The 14,097-nt window shown below is 41.6% G+C and overlaps 1 non-coding gene across 1 annotated transcript; it reads left to right on the top strand.

The window, feature by feature from the left end:
- Window positions 1-7,432: 7,432 nt before the first annotated feature.
- Window positions 7,433-7,505, top strand: trnaa-agc (transfer RNA alanine (anticodon AGC)). The gene has a single exon. It is a non-coding gene; the product is annotated as a tRNA-Ala (tRNA).
- Window positions 7,506-14,097: the final 6,592 nt, after the last annotated feature.

The following is a 14,097-nucleotide window of genomic DNA, read 5'->3' on the forward strand; positions in this document are numbered from 1 at the left end:
GTCACATCAGTGCCTGAGAACACTGAAAAACAACAACGCTTATATTTTATAAAAGTACAAACAGCTGGTGTGCTGAATGCCAGATGTCCTTGTGTGATGGCAATGGCTTGCTGTATTTGATGCATATATGTGTGTCAAGTAAGAGTGTTTACTCAGACACAGAACTAGCTAAAGCCTAAATGTGAGGGCGCCTCATATTGGAAGTACATATACGAATACAAGATTCTGCCCCGTATCAAGTCTGAGTGAGCATACGATATAGAAGCTAGGGTACAGTTTCATCACAAACCAATGTATATGTTCTGGGCAACAGCATTTATAAAATATGCCTATTGTATTATAACATATAGACGGATTCTTGGAAATATGTGTGTGAAAAATGCATGTCACATTTTTGCGTCATTCCTTTTATTACAGCAGTAGCCCCTACAGGTGCATTATGAGGCACTTGACTGTTGATGTTGGGAGGACTGTGAACATGAGAAATCAATCCATCTCTCATACTATCCAGTATAATTTATGATGTTGAGTGACTGAACAAAGCAGCATCTGCAGGGATTAATGAGGTTTTTCTGATTCTGCACAATATGCACTTTAGGACAGATTTAAAATGGTGGTCAGCCTCCACTCTATGAACCAACTACAGTATTCACATTTCTTATATACATTTCTTGTTTACAATCTTCCAGTTTTTTTTTCATTTGACTCCCACAGGCTGCATGCACTCCCACCAGTCTCCTGGGCTTGAAATCTGCCATTTACAAACAGTAAGCGCCAGAGAGGAGGAAGGAGACGGCAATACCTCAGAAACAGCTCAGTCATTTCAGGGTAGGAGACTTTTCACAATTCCAATTAAGTCATTCAAATGGAAATATAATGAAATATAAAGAAAACAGAAACCTAGTCTGAAGGAAATATTGGCATTTGTAAGTCATACAAAATGTATGGTTTGTAAAAAAAACGTGAAGTTGACCCGGAATGTCCTCTGGGAGATGAACAACAGATGAGCAACGGCAATCAAACAAAGAAGAAGAAGAAGAAAGAGGGTGAATAACAAGAGTTGATTGCCTAGCAACGGCAAGTTGCCTAGCAACGGAAATCAAACAAAAAAGATGAAAGAGGGTGAATAACCAGTGTTTTATTGCCTAGCAACGGCAATCAAACAAATGAACTGAACAAGGAGAAGGAGGGGGAAGAGGAACTAGAAAGACGAGCACAGTGACAGCAGAAGTTCAACAGAAGTTTTCCACTGTAAGTGTTTTATCACATCTGAATGCCTAAAGACATTGAAGAAGCTGCACACACACATCTCCGGGAGTGTGAATACTCCGCGCCGAAATGAACTTTGTTCTTGTTCCTTCCACCTCGGGAGCGAGGAGAAAGTTCTTTGTTCTCGTGGAGCATGCTCCCAGCTCTGCAACAAGCACAGAGACGTGTCCATGTCCGCTGAATGTGACTGAAGACAAATGACCGCTGTCTGACAGAGCCCTATGTAAAGCCTCAGACTGTAGTTCTGTTCTGTTTCAGATCACACTGCAGTTTCTACAAAGCCAGCTGACTTAATTTCTACTCCAGCTCTAGCAGGACACAGACACTGCAATGCATCATTTTATGCGAAAGTTTTTGCAAAGGGAAATAGGAGACTGTGGTTGTAAAGTGGACAGGAGTAGAGTGCTTTAAAAAATACAACTAAAACAAACAAATAATAAAAAAGAGAAAACATTACATGATCTATAGCCTGTCTGCTAGGGTTTAATTTTTTAAGTGTTACTTTTATTCATAAGACCTTTGAGTGTTGTAAACTTAAACTTACTTTAGATTACATGTTTTTGAGAATGAGACCATCCAGATAAATGTTATGTTGTTGATTAATAAAAGCTGGATTAAGGATATTTTATTTATTCAATGTTTATGTTTCAATTTTCCCCTGAGGGATCGCCACCTTATAGTGGTCAGGGGGATTGCGTGCCTCAGTGCTATACCAGCAGAAGCTTAGTCTTCAGCTGGGACTCACAAGTTGGACAGGTCTGAAGATAAAGGCCTGACAAAGTGCAATCCACTTCTCCAGGCTGGCTTTGGACACAGCTAACAACACAATTCAGCAAGGAACATATTGTCACTATAAGACCAGAGGAAAAAAGTGCTTCAACATGAAGTGTACACATGATGCCCCCTTCACATTTCTGACTGCCCCCTCATACATGCCTGTCTAGACCCGGCCCTGGGAGTCTCTGAGAGGTTTTATCAGCGAGCGGCTAACTGCTGCTGCTGCTGAAATATTGGGAGTGTTTGAACAAACTATCGTCCAGTACGAGGGAGAGCTGGACCGTCAGCGCAAACTGCTGGATCTGCTCCTGAAGCCTGAGATCAAGCTACACAGAACAGGTATGTAAACATGACAATGTCACGGAACAACAACGGCTCTGTGTGAAAAGAGTGACATTCAGCACATAGTGTTTCTGACAGGAGGACACTGACTTCATGACTTGGAGCTACAAATGTGTCCCTCCAGCTGTTCTCTCTCTGCTTTAGCTCCTCAGAGCTCTGTGCTTTGTTTATTTACCGTTGAAGTTACCGTCAGTTAGCATCAGAGATGGCGCGCTTGACCGGCATAAAATCGGCATATCTCAGTCTGATCTGTGGATGCCGGTCAAGCGCGCCACATGATCGGTTGCGTCACAACCGTTAGCTTACCTTAGCTTAGTTTAGCTTAGCTTAGCTTAGTTTAGCCTAATCCACCAGCTCAATCCGCTTGTGGAAGCGTGCTCACCTGTATGTGCGCATGTGTCTGCGTCCTATGTGCAGACAGTATGAAGTTACATTTAATCAGTGAATGATTTGCTGCCTGTCAAATAAGATAAATAACATAAGGCTGTTTAGTTTGTTTAATTAGTTAGCAGCTGTGGAATTATATAAGGGTACCTACGCACTGACATGATATAGAGCACATATGTACTCGATTGTATATGCTTACACTCAGAGAAAAAGGGAGTTTTTACATACACATACACCCTTACAGAGAGTTAGGGAGGATGTTTACATTACTGGAGCCCTTTTGTTATGGTGAAGGTGGACGTAAGATAAAGCATCCAACAGAGGGGGGATAGAGAGTGTTTCAGTCATAAATAACAGTTAGACCAAGTATTATAATTGGTAGGTGGGAATAACAGGGCAACATGTCCCAATATGGGAATACCAACGAAGGTCTTGAAAAACTGTTTATATATTATGCAAATGTACCTCCACTTTTCAATAAAACGAGCCTGTGTCCAGGGAGGGGCAGAACACTTATGGACGGGAGTGAAGCAGACTGAGAGGCCTGTGGTCACTAGGTGTTCTCCCTTTTGCAAAAGGCGAAACTACAAAACCCAGGGTATTTTCTTTCACTCAATGTTCTGATTACAGAAGACGGAGTCTGACAATCCGGGGTGACCAGGGAAGGTCACGACATTTTGGGGGCCCGTCCAGGATAGAAGGTAATTGTATTCTTCTCAGATCCGTCAATTGAACACAGGGGTTGATTACGAACAGACAGAGGACATGTGGCGCGCCAACAATAAGGTGAGCAGACCTTTTATATCTGCATTGACTACTCTAAAGTGTAACATGTCCCAAGTCTTAGTAGTAATCTGCCTGTAAATTATACGAACATTGACTGAAACAAAAAAAAAAAAGAGGTTAAAGAATTCTTGTAAGAATAAAGATAAAGAATAAGAGAAAGGAAAAGGAAAAAGGGGTTGCAAAATCCTGAGTGTGGCGACTCCACCGGTGCTCTGACGAGAGGCTGGAAAAGCTGGGTTTGAGTCCCGGGGCTTGAGGAACCCTAAATCACTAAAAAAAGAGAGAGGAAAAGAACAAGAACAGGCAAACACATGGTATGAATGTTGGAATGACTGGAAACTGAAACAACGACCGCACTAGTTAGGCGGAAGTTGTAGTAAGTCAACAGGCTTCCAAATTACAGACATATAAGATTCTGGTGTCGTGGAAGAGAGGCTAGTCTCAAATCCACTGGACTGAGTACTAGGGACACAGCGTGCCATATTTCTCAGTCGGCCTGAATCTAGACAGTGAAGAACACTGTTATAACTGTGAGCCGTCTAAAAGAGAGACGGCAAGAACAGATGAACTGTGAGTAGTCGGACCGGCTACAAGAACAGAGGAAAGTCCTGTGAGTTCAAAAGCACCCCTTACTGAGACACACAGCTGAGAGTGAAGCTGTAACACACACACATACTGAGCGCTCATATTATGGGTAATGCATGAATGAGAAGGGATGTGCCATGCCAGGGACGTGTGAGCTGAAGCAGCAGCACTGCTGGAAACCTAACTGGTGCTAATGTAAAGCAGTGGTCTGTTGAAGTAGGTTCACTCACGAACTGGATTAGTTTTTTCTTCTGATGTGTACATAGTTTGGTAGAGGACATAGAAACATTGTAACTGCAGTTTTGTAAATTTGAACTTAAACTATAGTTTTGTAATTCCTACGTGAGCACGAGATTAAGACTTTAATGACTGACGACATGGACTTAAGTGTGCACCGAGACACGACTGACGACAGGTGGGGTCCGCACAGCCCACTAAAGACGGTAGAAGAACAGCTGACGGTCTTAGGCGGAATACTGAACCAGACTTATGACTCTAAGACTGCATGAAGGATGCTGTAGATAAGTTGTTGGCAGAAAGATGTTGTGAAAGTTGATGGTGAAAGATAGAGGAAGTTTGCAGAAGGAGTTCCAGAGAAAAGGGGGAGAGAGAGTAATACTGATGTACATCAGTGTCCTCTTAGACAACATGGAAAAAAGACACCCGCAGTGCACACAACATGCAGGAATAGCTAAGCTAATTCAGAAAACTGAACACATGGTCATGGGACACCAGCTGTATGTACTCACAACACATAGTGTAGTCGCATATGTAAACTCAGAGACATTCACACTCACCTCACTGACACAGGAGGCGTATGGAGGGGACCGGATGGACGATCCATACTGCCACCTGGATTGAGACAAACTGCCATGGAAGAAGCACATGGGCTAGGCCATGTGGGGGTAGCTCAGATGTTAAGAAATCTGGAGCACTGGGGGCACCCCTACATGAAAGACATGGCTCAGTATGTAATTTGAACATGTGATCAGTGTAATAAATACAATCCGAGACCAACCATCAAACCAGAAGCAGGACACTACCCACTAGAGGCCAAGACGGGCAAAGAAATCATCATTGACTACACTGACATGATTAACTCTGTGAGGGGATTCAGATATATTTTGATGTGTGTTGATGCATACTCAGGATGGCCAGAAGCCTGTCCTGCGAAAAGGGAGGACAGCAAAACTGTCATTAAATTTCTGATTAATACCTACATCCCTAGACATGGTTTTCCTGAAAAAATCAGATCTGACAATGGAACACATTTCAAAAACAAAGACCTCCAGCAGGTGGAGGCTATGTTGGGACTGAAGCATGCTTTTGGTACTGTTTATCATTCACAGCCTCAAGGAAAGGTGGAAAGGATGAATCAAACCTAAAACAAAAATTGGCTAAAATCTGTGCACAGACCAAATTTATATGGGTTCAAGTATTATCTATTGTATTGATGTTCTGGTAATAACGCCATATAATCTACACCCTATGAGCTTCTTACAGGTCGACAGTTTCCTGGACCAGCTGGCCGGCTGAGACTGAAAGAGTATGTAGTATGATATTAATATAAACCATAATGAATTTAAAGCTTTGGTGTTAGTATTTAGCCGAGTGGGTACTCCTGAGGGTCATCAAAAGGAAGTCGGAGCCAAGGTGGACAGGTCCCTATCAGGTAACGGAACGCACCTCACACGCAGTTCGGCTGAGAGGAAAGGGGGACACCTGGTTCCACTGGAGCCAGTGCACAGCTGCAGAGGAGCCTCAATGATCTCTACAGGACGTCCACGCTGATCTGAGGGCGCAGAAGTCTGAATCGGCTGATTCAGATACGGATCCTGTCACAAAAGGGGCAGAATAATCCCCTGACAGGAATCCAGGATCCCGGGTAGTCTAACCCCAGGGATCCGAAGAAAGAAAACACATCCTGAGGACGAGAGGACCAGAGAATCAGGCGGGGCGCTGGACGATGAGGCAGACGGACAGGAACACATACATGAACTGATAAAAACACAATTTTGAACATTTTTACTGTAGAACAATTTTCATTATATTTGAGTTGTTAGGAGTATCTGGGGGCGGGAACGGTGAAAGACCGACCGATTAAAATACCCCCACATACTATGATGTATAACATGTTTACTGTTTGACTGCTCACAAACTTTTACTTATATTTTTGACACATATAACCTTTGTCACGGTTTTCTTTGGGTGTTGGACTCTAGTAGAGTCCAAAAGGGGGAGTTGTGGGATTATATAAGGTTAACTACACACTGACATGATACAGAGATCTTTTACTTTTTATGTACTCTTATGTATGCTTTCACTCAGAGAAAAAGGGAGACTCTCTGCACACACACACATACTCCCTTACAGAGAGTTAGGGAGGATATTGACATTCCGGGAGCCCTTTTGATGCGATGAAGACCGAAGCACTGGAAGGCATCGGACGTAAGATAAATCGTCAGACACAGGAGTGATACAGAGTGTTCCACAGAAATGTGTTAGACCAATTATAATCATTGGTAGGTGGGGATAAAAGGGTAACATTTCCCAATATGGTAAAACTGTTTATCTATTATGCAAATGTACCTCTACTTTTGAATAAAACAAGCCTGTATCCAGGGAGGGGCAGAGCACTTATGGAGGGGAGTGAAGCAGACTGAAAGGCCTGTGTTCACTGAGTGTTCTCCCTTTTGCAAAAGGCGAAACTATAAACCAAGTGTATTGTCTTTCACTCAATGTTCTGATTACAGAAGACGGAGTCTGACAATCCGGGGTGACCAGGGGAGGTCACAACACACCATAATCACATCTTTCACACAGTGCAGCCAAACAGACCAACAAGTACAGCTCCCACTGTGCTAACATGTTAACACACACAGGGCTCTAGACTAACTTGTTGCACTGGTGCGCCTAACTTTTTTTCTTAGGTGCACCAGCACCTAAGAAATTAAAAGAATTTCTTAGGTGCTGATGTATTTCTTTTCTTTTATTAAAAGAAATACATCAGTCTGTGCGGAATGCAAACATTCATTCCACACAGACTGATGTATTTCTTTTAATTCTGATGATTATCAGAGAGGTTGAGGCTGGCTGTTCACAGAGCTCTGTCCAAGCACATTAACAGAGAGGGAAGGGGAGTACAAGCAAGAGGGAGTACAAAGTGTTGAACAGGGACTCAAACCCTGGACCCTCAGATTAAAAGTCTGATGCTTCCAATACTTCACTAGTACACTTCATGTAGTGCAGTGAGTCCTGATTGACTTGCGATTGACCCTTTATACAAGGGGGATTAGCTCAAATGGTAGAGCGCTCGCTTAGCATGCGAGAGGTAGCGGGATCGATGCCCGCATCCTCCAGCCTGCATTTTAGGAGGGAGGGTGTAGCTGGATGGGTGAGGATGGATGGATAATGTAGTGGACTCCACCCAGCAGATCAAGTCCCAGAGGTTACAGCATCATTTATTAGCTGAGTTTCCCTCAGGGAAGCTGCTGTTTACAAGCTGTTTACAGAGAGAAGCAAGAAAACAACAGTCAGCATCATCGTCCACAAAAACACATGACAATAACATGTGAGACAGAGAGTTTATGATCAGTGCTCCCCCTGCTGGTTAGGACATATGATGACATTTTAAATGTACCAGTCAAAAGTCACTCAGTGGTTTGTCTTTGTTTTTATGACTTTCTACATTGTAGCTTCATCCTGAAGACATCAGAGCTATGAAGGAACACATGTGGAATGATGCAGTGAACAAACAGTGTTAAACCAAGCAGAATATGTTTGATGTTTGACATTCTTCCAAGCAGCCAGCTTTTGCTTTGATGACAGCTTTGCACACTCTTTGCATTCTCTCAATCTGAACTGAACCACCAATGCTGTGCAATGCTGACATCTAGTGGTGGAATCCCAGGCTGCAGCCTCCTCATTCCAAAATCAATCCCTCCTCCACATAAAGTCAGAAGTTCTAAATGTGAGTCATTAAATGAGAGGTTCCAGCAGAAACGTCCAAACATCTGAAGAGAAGCTGAGAAGCCTGAGATACAGGGGCTGCAAGCTGTGCTTCAACTGTTCCTGTTTAGACAATAAGAACAGATCATCACTGTCTTTTAAAATGTTCTGATCAAATCACATTAGTTTGTATATTTATATTACACACAGAGCTGTTGTTTCAGTCACATTCATTTGTTATGTGTACAGTGGGTGCAGGAAGTATTCAGACCCCCTTAAATGTTTCACTTTGTTATATTGCAGCCATTTGCTAAAATCATTGAAGTTCATTTTCATCATTAATGTCCACACAGCTCCCCATACTGACAGAAACACACAGAGCTGTTGACATGTTTGCAGATGTATTAAAAAGACAAAGTGAAATATGACATGGTCCTAAGTATCAGAGCCTTTGCTGTGACTCTCATATATTGAACTCAGGTGCGTCCATTTCTTCTGATCGTCCTTCAGATGGTTCTACACCTTCATCTGAGTCCAGCTGTCTTTCATGATACTGATTGGACTTGATGAGGACAGACACACACCTGTCTGTATAAGACCTTACAGCTCACAGTGCAGGTCACATACTGGGTGATGACGTCCTCCTGCAGGTGTTACTGTAGCTGTGTCTCATTTCAGGGTCTGCATCCTTCAGAGTGCGCATTTTAAGGCCGCTTACGTCACAAAGCTGCGCGAAGGCTGTCCCAATTCGCCAAAAGTCGAAGGGTCCTTCAAATGCGTCCTCCTTTTGCCTGAATTTGGAGGACGCATCGCTACCATCCTTCGTGGCCTTAAATATCCCACAATGCTTTGCGGGCCTACTTTTTGTCCAATAGTACAATGACGGACCAAGCGAGCAGCACCGGCAGGAGTGCCGAATTCACATTTAAATGTAAGTAAAGAGCAGTAGTTGGAGAGTTTTAAAATGCTAGTAGTGACAGCGGCATTAAAAAAATGAGTTTTGTATTTACAAACATGACGTCCTGTTGATACGAGGCGCTGTAAACTAAACGCTTTGATTGAATGTTGTTTCTTGTTGTTTACTGTAGTATAGTATAAAGTATAGTTCACGTGAGGAGCAATATTATCGTTATTATATCAAACGGTCATTCTGCCTGTTGGCATTTTGTTGAAGGAGGAGCAGAGAGAAACAGAAGAAACCTGACAATTGATAACGGAGGAGATGAGACTGGAGAGGGAGGGAGGGAGAGAGAGGGAGAGAGAGAGAGAGGAGAGGGAGGGAGAGAGAGAGGGAGAGAGAGAACGGACAGACCTCAGCTCATACAGAGGATGTTGGACAGCAGTGATTTTTATGTTCTGTGTTATTTAAATGTTACTTATTAAATTGTGTATTAAATCGTTCTTGTCTCTGTGTTCTTAAACTCTTCTAACCTTGTTACATTATGTGTTTCATTACCTATTTATAATTTAAGTAAACTTTTGAACAACTTCTCAGTGACCACAGTAAATCATTTATTGTTCTGTTATGTACAATATTTACAAAGACACAGTTTGAACATTTCTAACTATTTACCAGTGGGCATTATGAAAATGTACAGTTTATTATTTATAAAGATCAGCAGAAAATACTATTCACAAAGAACATATATATAAATGTTTGGCTGAGCAGGAGTCCTTGGTGCTGCTGGACTGGATGATGCCACGGTGAAGACCTTGGAGTCCTCTGGCTGTGAGTGGGACATCATCTGGGGGAGGGGGGTGTCTGTCTCCTCTGTCCACCACATCGTCCATCAGGGTTTGCAGAGCTGACGATCGGCGGCTGCCATGTTACTAAAGATGTTTTTAAAAAGGGCAACAATAAAAATAATAACTTCCACAGAGCGGCTTCCAAAGCAGCTTAAAATATGAAAAGCTATAAAATATGTATCCTCACCCTCCAAAGGTGATGATGGTCAGTACACCTCCTCCAGGACAGACAGCTGGTCCTGCAGGGAGCCCCACTCTCCTCCACCCAGCAGTAATTCTCTGGTGCAGTGACAGACCTGATGCTTAATGACACATTAAAGCAGTGCTTTCAGGGTTATTTGCAGGGTTCTTACACATTTAGCTATTTAATTTAAAGTATTAAAATTACAAACAGACCCTGTATCAAGTCTTACAATTGAATAAAATATAAATTACATTTAATCATATTTGTCTATCTACTGGTTATATGTCTAGCGTTTGCTCAGTAACTGGTATATTAATTATGATCAATAATATGGTTAAACAGCAGCTTACCGTCACCTCCCCACTGCGCTCTCCCAGCCTGAAGAAAATGAGCCGTCACCGGTTTTGCTGCCGCTGGAGCCGCTTCTCCTCTTCCTCCAACAACAAATAAATATATTAAAAAATTCCAAATTTCTAAATCCACACTGTTGTCCTACGACGGCGTATTAGGGCCAATGTAAGAAAAAAAAATACTGACCCGGAAGAGGAGGGGGGGGCAATATTCTGAGATTTAAAGTCGTAAATTTACGAGATTTAAAGTCGTAGATTTACGAGAAACAAAGTCGTAAATTTACGAGATTTAAAGTCGTAGATTTACGAGAAACAAAGTCGTAAATTTACGAGATTTAAAGTCGTAGATTTACGAGAAAAAAAGTCATAGATTTACGAGAAACAAAGTCGTAAATTTACGAGATTTAAAGTCGTAGATTTACGAGAAACAAAGTCGTAAATTTACGAGATTTAAAGTCGTAGATTTACGAGAAACAAAGTCGTAAATTTACGAGAAAAAAAGTCGCAGATTTGCTAGAAAACAATTTAGGAATGTACGAGAAATCCTCATATAGGCTAGACGTTATTGCAGTCATGGTCGATGTGGAAAACCTCATCAAGTTTTATTTTAAAGCTGGGTTCAGCAATGAGGAGATACTTATAAGCTTAGCCCAGATTCATCATGTCATCCTCAGCATCCGGACTTTAAAAAGACACTGCAAGAAACTGGGATTGTTCAGGAGAAAAAATCATACCAGTTTGGATGAAGTCATAGCATTTGTTCACCAGGAGCTGCAACAGACTGGACAGATGCAGGGCTATCGATGGCTACATCAGCGGGCAATACAGATGGGCTACGTGGTGCAGCAAGACACCATACGACAAATTATAAAATTAATTGATCCGCAAGGGGTGAACCTTCGGAAAGCACAGCGGCTCAGGCGCCGGCAGTACAACACCAAAGGACCAAATGCTCTTTGGCACATGGACTCATACGACAAATTAAAACCCTACGGTATAGGGATTAATGGATGCATTGATGGCTTCAGCCGTTTCGTTTTATGGATGGAAGCTTACACTACAAATAGCGACCCCAAGGTTGTGGCAGACTACTACATCCGATGCGTAATGCGTTTGGGAGGGTGTCCGGAAAGGATGCGTGCGGACAAAGGCACTGAAAATGGACATGTTGCCAACATGCAGGTGTTTTTAAGGAGAAACGACACCGACACTTTTGCCAGAGAGAACAGTTTTATTTATGGACGCAGTACGGGGAATCAACGCATTGAATCCTGGTGGGGAATACTAAGAAAACAAAGCATTCAATTCTGGATGAACCTGTTCAAAACCCTCCAAGACAATGGTCACTTCTCTGGAGACTTTTTGGACAAGACCTTAATGCAGTTCTGCTTCCTTGATCTCGTTCAGGTAACACAGCGCTATCATATCAAGCCTTTAATAATAATAGTTTAAAACCTACTCAATACCTAGCAATAAAATAGGTAGAATTTATGCATTGTAATTTGTTTTTTTTTTTAGTTCTATATGCCACATTTAATCATAGCAATTTATCTCCACCTGCATTACCTCGAGGTTACAGGAACAGTGTACCTATTAAACAACAAAAACAATATAAACAACAACTATCCAACACAACACGTCCATCGTGAGAAAGAACATAATAATTATTATTAATTCACATTGTGTAACCTGCATATAACCCTTTACCGCTAGGTGGTGCTACAGCACCTTCAGCATCCATACTTGAGTCACTGTAATACAACACCCAATACTTCATACCATCTCACATATAATAATGGTTCTGATTTGTATTTTCTGTTGCAGAAAGAACTGGATGAAGTGGTGCAAACATGGAATATTCACAAGATCCGACCCAGGCCAGGCCAAGATGTGCATGGAGGTCGTCCAGCTCTCATGTACACAGTCCCACAGCTGTATGGTGCCGATGACAAACTAAAAACTGTGGACTCTGAGGAAGTGGCCGTATGCAAGGATGAGTGCACACCCAAGGGTCCCTTCCCATGTGATGAGACTGTGTTTGAGCTCTGTGTACTACTTATGCAGGAGAACGGATGGGATGCTCCTACCGATGCTTTTGAAGCTGCAGAACTATACACTTCACTCAGAACAGAGATACTTCAAAATATCTAAAATAGCTTATTACTCCCTCAGTTTTAAGCTACTTTGTACATGTCTTGTCATGTTGCTGATTTACTATTGTATTATTACTGTATTATTATTGTATTATTTGTTCTAAGTCTAAATATATTCAAAGGGGCAATTCAATAACAATGGACATTAACTCCTCAAAATGTTATAGTTGTATATAGCAGAGACATTGGGACATTAGTTTTGGAGTACATAACTGATAATTAATGAAAGTGTGTGCTGTGGTTATGTATGTAACAAGGTCACACCAAGCTGTGAGTAGCTTATACAATACTATATAAACTATGTAGGTTAGTTATCAATAGCTAATACTTGTTTCCCTTTCCCCCTCCTGACTCCACCTCCACCACTACAACCTATTTTTTTCTTGAAAAGTTAGATATCGCTTACTAATTTTACACAATGTCATTAAGATGTGGATAAACTACTTTTTCAAAATTTTTGGTTGATAGAATACAATTTTCAACACAGTCTCTGCAAAGATTTATTAAACATAACGTGTAAACAAAACTTGTGTGTTGCACATTCATTTTATAATAATGGAATAAGAGTAAATATTTTTGAACATGGATAGAAAACATGGTAATATAGCTACACGTCTAACTGTGCATTCTACCATCACCCTTGGCCCTCATGAAAAAAATATATAAAATATAAATAGCACAGCTTGAAAAAGCGTGTGCCCACAGCATTACATCAGGGCCAGCTTATGTATGTACCAATGTCAGAACTGTTAATAAAAACATTCTTAATTTCTGAATACAGTATTTGCAATGCAAATTTTACATCTTTAAACATTAAAGAACATAACTCACAAAACACTTGCATTTGCCATCAATACATCCAAAACACTGGACCTCAAAAGCTCCAACTGCTTTTTTTAGTTGACTAAAATATCTCTAACTTGATGGGGATGGAACTCTGGTAAAATGTTTTTGTTACATGTTATGTTACAGCACATAACTTTATAGCATACAATATTTCAGAGGGTAACTCCTTGGAAATAACAGCTCTGCCAAATGTTTCCATAGTAAAACCAACTTCATTTTGTGAAACATTTAACTTTTTGTTTGGCTGAAAGAAAAATTGTCAACTCTTCCACAGCCTTGTAGCACTGTGGTACATGACAGAAGACAACATAGTTAAGCAAGGGCTACACTATGTCCATAATCCAGATGTTGCTGTCAAACACTGCATTGAACTCAGAACGGAAGTCTGGGAAGTTGTCATAAGAGTCAGCCAGCTCTAGGACGCATCCACATGTGTGTGCAACAGGCCTTCTTGTGAATTTTGACATTGCTGAAAACATAATCTCAATTCTGTCACATGTCATCACATCACTTCCTGTGGCAAAGCGTAGAAACTTGCCAAGTTTGTCTTCATCCAACTCTCTGAGATACCTTTTAAGGTGGTTCTGTACCTCCCTTTGCCGTGGCGTCATCATCGCAGGGAACTGCAGGAGTCCCTGGACTTTCTTTGGAGTTGGTTTAAGGCTGCTACACATCTCGGCAAGCTCATGATGGTTAAGGGTGATATTTGGCTGTATCACCTCCC

The sequence above is a fragment of the Parambassis ranga genome, unplaced genomic scaffold, assembly GCF_900634625.1.
Source record: "Parambassis ranga unplaced genomic scaffold, fParRan2.1 scaffold_27_arrow_ctg1, whole genome shotgun sequence".
Classification (NCBI taxonomy): domain Eukaryota; kingdom Metazoa; phylum Chordata; class Actinopteri; family Ambassidae; genus Parambassis; species Parambassis ranga.